Source organism: Rosa rugosa, chromosome 5 (genome assembly GCF_958449725.1).
Source record: "Rosa rugosa chromosome 5, drRosRugo1.1, whole genome shotgun sequence".
NCBI classification, from domain to species: domain Eukaryota; kingdom Viridiplantae; phylum Streptophyta; class Magnoliopsida; order Rosales; family Rosaceae; genus Rosa; species Rosa rugosa.
The window spans coordinates 56268461-56277291 of record NC_084824.1 but is presented as its reverse complement, the minus strand read 5'-3'; the positions used below and the strand labels follow the sequence as shown (position 1 = coordinate 56277291).

Sequence of the window (8831 nt, the reverse complement as noted above, 5' to 3'; positions counted from 1 at the left end):
TAACTCCAAAAATCACAGAAACATATAAGTATATTCTCGATGCTTTCTTTTAAAACTCAACATTTGACTGATCACAACCAACAAATATTGCAACATTAATATGTGAAATAACATTAAAGCAAAGCATGCTTGATTCTCTTTTCACTAACACCTTCACATATTAACAATATATCACCAATAGATATTTGATCAAAATAATATAAGTATACTTTTCTTTTTAGTGAATTTTCGGATTAACTGGTAACAAATCATAAATACAAGTGCTAGGATCCAACGTACTATACCCAAAGCACAAGTAAACCAGGTTGACTGGTAACAAATCATAAATCCACGTGCTAGGGTCCATAATACCAAAGCACGGGTAAGCCGCAGCATACAGAGGACAAATCCAAAGTATGTATACTCCAGGAGAACACCTCTTTCCTAAGAGTATAATAGTGCACTATCTACAGGGACTAGGGCCCAGGCTTAACGTCTCATAACACCAAAACACATTTACCAGTAATTCATTTAAGCACGGGGTTGTAGGAATCACCCGACTTCACAACTGTACTTCTCAGACATAATCAAATTCACAAAATACAATCTTTATGATTTATAGATCGTATATATGTATATGTACACCCACATAAAGAGACATATTATTTCAAGATAAATCTTTATTTCTTAAAATAATTTCCACATAATCACATTTGGGCATATAAAATAGCTTTCACACCACATGATCAACATTTCATTATTCAACAATTAAAATGCGAGATTAATAGCTTGAATAATATCCAATCCATTCTCAATCATTTCATCACACCAATCACACATCAACCAATATATATATTCCACGTAAATATATATATACGTAATCATCCGCTCAGGGATGACCACTAATATCAACTATAGTCCAAGCATAAAAACCGTGAAATTAATTTGTATAATAAAATCATTTTACTTACCTATGGACCGTAGTTGATCAAGTCCATATGATTTAAAACAAATATTTATTCCACAAATATTTTCACACAATTGCGATAAAAATAAAGTAATTAAATTTATTCGGTTCGTAATATGAACCACGTGAGGTTTACTCACCTCTAATCCAGCTGCGTCTTCTTAACAGCTAAAACAACAATTTTCCCGAATTGTCCGCCAAATCAATCCGTCGATAACCTAATCCAATAATGATCTTAACTTAGCCAACAACTCATAAAAGTAATTAAACGACGATCCAACGGTCAGATCTGAATATAATGATGATCCAACGGTCGGATTCAAATTAAACGATGAACCAACGGTCGCATCTGAATTTAATGATGATCCAACGGTCGGATCCTCACGGATCGCCTTTAGGACCATCCTCCAAAATTATCACGAAGATCCAACAGTCTGATCTTCCTGAATCGCCCTTACTAACATCTCCACAAAATTATATGAAAATCCGACGGTCGGATTCTCACGAATCGCCTTCCGAATCACTATTTCTCAATTATACGAAGATCCAACGGTCGAATCTTCGCCCGTGACCACACAAAGTCAGCGGGACAGTCATACGATCAACATATCAAAATTTGAAGTAAAACTGACGGTCGGATCTTCGCAGATCGTAAACCGAAGATATAACGTAAAAACGTTAAATAGTAACGTAAAAACGTAAATCCACTATTTATCAACTTTTTCTAACATAACCTTGTTATATATCAAAACGCTCGTATGGCTGCGTAGATCATCGCCTAGATAATGAAAACTCAAAAAAAGGTCCGACACGCCGCCACATCCGGAGGTCAGACGGCGGTCAACGCCGGTCAACAACCTCAGATGGCAAAGTGACCAAATACAAACCGGTTCAAAATGAAGGGTTGATCGACTTTCATACCTGGAGCTAAGCGAGATTCGGTCTAGATCATCCTAGATCAAGCTTGGAAGTCGGATTAATCCTGTGCGTCCGATCAGATTTCAGATTAAATCAGGGACGTCGAAAAAGTCAAACCTTGATCTAGTGTTCTACACTCAAAATCATGATGAAAGACTTACATGGGGATGATCAGGGGGAGGAGGAGATCACGAAAATGGGAAAGATCGGCCGAGGGGACGCCGGAAAATGGGTTTGCCGGTCGGGTCACCGATCGGAGGCTGGGTGGCTTCGATCCGGGGATAGGGACAGCGGCGGGGCAAGGCGACACCGGAGGGAGGCTGTGCGTGCGACGGCGAGCTCGGGGAAGGCCGGGTCGTGGCCGGAGGATGCCGGAGGAGAGAGAAAAGTCCGGGTCGGGTCGGCGAAAACCCGCCGGGTCTGAGGGTCGAAGGAAGAGAGAGAACGGAGGTGCTGGGGGACTATTCCGCAAAATCTCAATTTTTTCGTCCTTAATGAATAAATCAGAAATTTTCCCCTATTTATAGAAAATTCCCAAATTTCAAATATTCATAACTTATTCATACGAACTCCGAATATTGCGTTCCACATATGCACGCGATCGTATCGACGAGCTCTACAACTTTCATGAAGGACATTTTCCCAAATTTTGAATGTATAAAAAGTCAACTTTGTTGACCCCCTAAAAAACGTTCGTTTTCGTAAATAAAATCGTTCGAACTAATTCCACAACTTCTTCAAGCTTCGTACTCGCTCCTACTATCGTGAAATCATTTCTAAAAATCCATGGAATTTAATTTGGATTTTTCGGGGTATTACAACTTTGGCCACAGAAGTTTGAGGCAATACATGTCTGTGATGCCCTTAGATGTTCTGGGCCACACGCGCGCTACACTGATGTATTCAATGAGTCTATAGCCTTGGCCGACAGGCCCGGGTAATCTTTGAAATTTCATCATGATGGGGATAGATCATTGCAATTGTTAGTCTTCGATCCACGCGGAATTCCTAGTAAGCGCGAGTCATTAGCTCGCGTTGACTACGTCCCTGCCCTTTATACACACCGCTCGTCTCTCCTACAGATTGAATGGTCCGGTGAAGTTTTCGGATCGCGGCGACGTGGGCGGTTCGCTGTCTGCGACGTCGCGAGAAGTCCACTGAACCTTATCATTTAGAGGAAGGAGAAGTCGTAACAAGGTTTCCGTACGCGAACCTGCGGAAGGATCATTGTCGAAACCTGCCTAGCAGAACGACCCGAGAACATGTTTCAATGCTTGGGGGCGGAGGGTCTTGCGGCTCTGCGCCCCCTTATCCTAGGAGGCAAGTGTCTTGCGTGTTGCATTTTGGTGCTTTCGCTTAATCGACCCTCCCGGGCATACTGAATACCGGCGTGAATTGCGCCAAGGAACTTGAATGAAAGAGCGTTCCCCCGCAGTCCCAGAGATGGTGCTTGTGCGGGTGGTTTCGTCGTCTTCAATATGTCTAAACGACTCTTGGCAATGGATATCTCGGCTCTCGCATCGATGAAGAACGTAGCGAAATGTGATACTTGGTGTGAATTTCAGAATCCCGTGAACCATCGAGTCTTTGAAAGCAAGTTCACCCGAAGCCATTAGGCCGAGGGCACGTCTGCCTGGGTGTCACACGTCGTTGCCCCCCCCCCCCCCAACCCCCTCGGGGGTTGGATGGGACGAATGATGGCCTCCCGTGTGCTCAGTCACGCGGTTGGCATAAATACCAAATCCTCGGCGACCAACGCCACGACAATTGGTGGTTGTCAAACCTCGGTTTCCTGTCGTGCGCGCATGTTGATCGAGTGCTTTCTTAAATAATGCGTGCCCATCCGTCGATGCTTTCAACGCGAGCCTAGGTCAGGTGGGGTTACCCGCTGAATTTAAGAATATCAATAAACGGAGGAAAAGAAACTTACAAGGATTCTCTTAGTAACGGCGAGCGAACCGGGAATAGCCCAGCTTGAGAATCTGGCGTCGTAAGTCGTCCGAATTGTAGTCTGGAGAAGCGTCCTCAGCAGCGGACAGGGAACAAGTCCCCTGGAAGGGGGCGCCATAGAGGGTGAGAGCCCCGTTGTGCCTGGACCCTGTCACACCACGGGCGAGAGACCGATAGCAAACAAGTACTGCGAGGGAAAGATGTAAAGGACTTTGAAAAGAGAGTCAAATAGTGCTTGAAATTGTCGGAAGGGAAGCGGATGGGGGCCGGCGATGCGCCCCGGTCGGATGTGGAATGGTCACTAGCCGATCCGCCACTCAAATTGGGGCGTGGACCTTTGCAGATTGCTGCTGCGGCCAAAGCCCGGGCTGTTGATATGCTCGTGGAGACGTCGTCGACGTGATCATGGTAGGCAGCACGCGCCATCTCGGCAAGCTTCGGCATCTGCGTGCTCCTGGTAACGGCCTGCGGGCTCCCCATTCGGCCCGTCTTGAAACACGGACCAAGGAGTCTGACATGTGTGCGAGTCAACAGGTGATTAAACCCGTAAGGCGCAAGGAAGCTAATTTACGGGATCCCTTTGCGGCTGTACCGCCGACCGAGCTTGATCTTCTGAGAAGGGTTCGAGTGTGAGCATTCCTGTCGGGACCCGAATGATGGTGAACTATGCCTGAGCGTGGCAAAGCTAGAGGAAACTCTGGTGGAGGCCCGCAGTGATACTGACGTGCAAATCGTTCGTTTGACTTGGGTATAGGGGCAAAAGACTAATCGAACCGTCTAGTAGCTAGTTCCCTCCGAAGTTTCCCTCAGGATAGCTGGAGCCCGTGAACGAGTTCTATCGGGTAAAGCCAATGATTAGAGGCGTCGGGGGCGTAACGCCCTCGACCTATTCTCAAACTTTAAATAGGTAGGATGGCGTGGCCGCTTTGTTGAGCCACGCCATGGAATCGAGAGCTCCAAGTGGACCATTTTTGGTAAGCAGAACTGGCGATGCGGGATGAACGTGAAGCTGGGTTACGGTGCCCAACTACGCGCTAACCTAGAACCCACAAAGGGTGTTGTTCGATTAAGACAGCAGGACGGTGGTCATGGAAGTCGAAATCCGCTAAGGAGTGTGTAACAACTGACGCAGTCGGATTGATAACTAGGTTTACCAGCAATAAACCTAAGCAAAAGATTCTGGAGTCCACCAGAGATAAAAGAGAAAATCTCTATTATATTGATTAAAAGTTGAAAGATGCGTTCTGCAGCCGCTTGCGGCTGCATAAATAAGAGAAAAGTATCCTAGGGCGACTAACAACGAAATCCTAAGGCCCATGGATAAAAACGAAAACAATCCAAAAATAACTAAGAAAACCAAAAACGGGTAAAATAGAAAAATGCCGTTTTGAGGCCCTAAACGATCCCGAAAGCCCGAAAAATGCTACAGCTCATGGCAAAGCGATGAGTCTTGTTTCTGGCGCGATTCCCTTTCCGGAAAGGTAAGGTGCGTCCCAATCAGACACCGAACTGCCATTTCCTGTCTACTAGTCACTTTTCGTTTTCCTCCTTTAGCACGGTCTAACTGTTGTTCAAATTGAGCCGCCATCCTCTCTGCATCAGTCTCCTCCACCTCCGAAGAACTCGACCCCGAGTTCTCATCTGGATAAAGAACCTCATCTTCACGAAACTCATGCAGGTCAGCCACATTAAAAGTGTTAGAGATACCCATAGAATCAGGTAAAGCGACAACATAAGCATTGTCGTTAATCTTCCGCAGCACCTTAAAATGACCATATTTTCTGGGCTTCAGCTTGTTATAGGTACCAACAGGAAATCTCTCCTTCCTCAGAAATACCATCACGTCATCACCTTCTTGGAACAATTTCACTCTGCGATGTTTATCAGCTGCAGCTTTATTCTTAGCATTAGTTGCTTCCAGCTTGGCCTTAACTTCATCCCGAACAGCTTGTACATCTCTAGCCATACTATCAGCAGCAACACTAACTCCAGGAACTTTAGGAAGCTTCACCAGATCAACCACATGTTGAGGAACAGTAGTATAAACTAAGGAGAATGGTGACTTCCCTGTGGCGTTATGCACAGCACTGTTATAAGCAAACTCCACTTGGGGCAAAGCATAATCCCACTGCTTGGGTCGATCTCCACAAATGCTCCGGACCATGTTACCTAAAGTTCTGTTAGTAACCTCTGTCTGACCATCCGTTTGAGGATGGGCTATGCTACTACGGTTCAAAGATGTGCCAAACATCCTCCACAAAGTAATCCAGAAATGGCTAAGGAACTTGGTGTCTCTGTCAGATGTAATGGACTTGGGTACTCCATGCAAACGAACCACTTCCCTGAAGAACAGTTTAGCTATATTAGAAGCATCAGCAGTCTTCTTACATGCGATGAAATGCACCATCTTAGAGAACCTGTCAACTACCACAAACACTGAATCCACTCCCCTTTGGGTACGGGGTAAGCCCAACACAAAATCCATAGCAAGGTCCTGCCAAATGTCATCAGGAACAGGTAAAGGTAGATAAAGACCTGTATTTTGGGACTGACCCTTAGATACCTGGCAGGTGTAGCACTTTCTCACAATAGTTCCTGCATCCTTCTTCAACTGTGGCCAGAAATACCGCTCCTCAAGACTAGCAATAGTCTTGTCTCTGCCCAAGTGCCCACTCAATCCTCCTCCATGCAGATCTCTGATCAGTTTTTCCCTCAATGAAGAACTAGGGATACAAAGTCTGTTGCCCTTGAATAAATATCCTTCATTCTCATAAAAATCTGCGACTGCATTGTTATTGCTGCACTTGGCCCAAATTTCTTTGAAATCAACATCTTCCTCATACAACTCCTTCAAGAGATCAAACCCCACAATCTCCTGAGCTAAAGTGACCAGTAAGGACGCCCTCCTACTCAGAGCATCTGCGACCCGGTTAAGAGTACCAGATTTATGTTGAATCACAAAAGGAAATTTCTGCAGAAAACTCACCCACCTTGCATGCATTTTATTCACAGTTTTCTGGCTATTGAGGTACTTCAAGGCTTGGTGATCGGTGAACAGTACGAATTCCCTCTGAATCAGGTAGTGCTCCCATTGCCTCAATGATCGGAACACTGCATAAAATTCTTGGTCATAAGTACTCCACTTCTGACGAGCTTCACTCAGCTTTTCACTAAAGAATGCTACTGGTTTCTTCTCTTGTGACAGCACAGCACCTACTCCCACGCCACTAGCATCACATTCAACCTCGAATATCTTGTCAAAATTAGGAAGAGCAAGAACTGGTGCAGTACAAAGTTTCTCCTTGATTAAAGAAAAACTTTTCTCTTGTTCCTCTCCCCATTGGAATTTGCCTTTCTTCAAACATTCAGTAATAGGGGCAGTAATGGTACTGAAATTCTTCACAAATCTTCTGTAGAAAGTAGCTAAACCATGAAAACTCCGCACTTCAGAAACTGATTTTGGAGCTGGCCATTCTCTTATTGCTCGTACCTTTTCTTCGTCAACCTGAATGCCTTCTTCTCCAACCACAAATCCCAGAAATAATAACTTGCTGGTGCAGAATGTACATTTTTTCAAGTTGATGTACAGTTTATTCTCCTGTAAAGCTTCCAAAACCTGCTTCAAATGCACCAGATGTTCTTCTTTGGTCCTGCTATAGATCAGTATATCATCAAAATACACTACTACAAAGGAACCTGTAAAAGGGCGAAGAACCTGGTTCATAAGCCTCATAAAAGTGCTGGGTGCATTAGACAACCCGAATGGCATAACCATCCACTCGTACAAGCCATCCTTGCTCTTAAAAGCTGTCTTCCATTCATCCCCTGGCTTGATTCGAATCTGGTGATATCCACTTCGAAGGTCTATCTTGGTAAACACTTTGGAACCTTCTAGCTCATCAAGCATGTCTTCCAAACGAGGAATAGGAAACCTGTACTTCACAGTTATCTTGTTAATGGCCCTGCTATCAACACACATCCGCCATTGATTGCCCTTCTTAGGAACAAGGAGGACTGGAACTGCACAAGGACTCATACTCTCTCGAATGAACCCTTTTTTCAACAAGTCTTCAATCTGCTCTCTCAAAATCTCATTCTCCTTGGGACTCATTCGGTAATGTGGCAGATTGGGCAAGCTAGCTCCAGGCACCAAATCAATCTGATGTTGAATGTCTCTCATAGGTGGCAGCTCGTTGGGTAACTCATCCGAGATCAACTCTTCAAAATCTCCCAACATGTCCTGTACTTCTTTGGGAATCACCACTTCTTCCTTTTCTGCAGACAACAACCCCTTTATCACCACTGGACAGAAAACCTCAGATTCTTTAAAGGCCCTCTCCATCTCAAGTTCACTGCTAGATAAGGTCAGGAAACTCTCCCCTTTCTTCACATCAGATTTCTCAAATTGACACACAGGAGCCATAGCAATTTTATGGTTATTCCACATAAACAACATCACATTGTCCCTGCCTTTATAAGTAATATCCACATCATATTGCCAAGGTCGGCCAAACAAAATATGACAAGCATCCATATCAATAATGTCGCACAAAACTTCATCTTTATAATGCTTACCAATGGATACCGGCACTTTGCAGGATTCAACAACTCGAACTTGTGGACCTTTCTTGACCCACCCGAGGGAATAAGGTGCCTCATGAGGCTGCGCCGGTAACTGCAAATACTCCACCAGTTTCTTGGCTACAAAATTTTCGCAGCTCCCATTATCCACAATTAAATTACACACTTTGTTATTAATGGAACAAAGTGACCTGAAAATATTGCGCCACTGCCCCTCTTCTTTAGGACATAGTAGAACCCGCTGCAACACAATGTTAACCTTCTCAGGGGATTCCTCCTCCGCAAACTCAGCTCCATCATAATCGCCATCCCTCCTAACTTCTTCTTCATCCTCATCATAATCATCTATAAGGGCAGTTTGTCTCCTCTCAGGACACACATTAGATCTATGCCCAGGCTTGTTGCATCGATAACAGACATCTCCTGTAGGTCTAGC

General features: G+C 44.7%; 1 non-coding gene across 1 annotated transcript; it reads left to right on the top strand.

The window, feature by feature from the left end:
• Positions 1-3352: 3352 nt before the first annotated feature.
• Positions 3353-3507, top strand: LOC133713238 (5.8S ribosomal RNA). Its single transcript, XR_009847908.1, has one exon. It is a non-coding gene; the product is annotated as a 5.8S ribosomal RNA (ribosomal RNA).
• The last annotated feature ends 5324 nt before the right edge of the window (positions 3508-8831 follow it).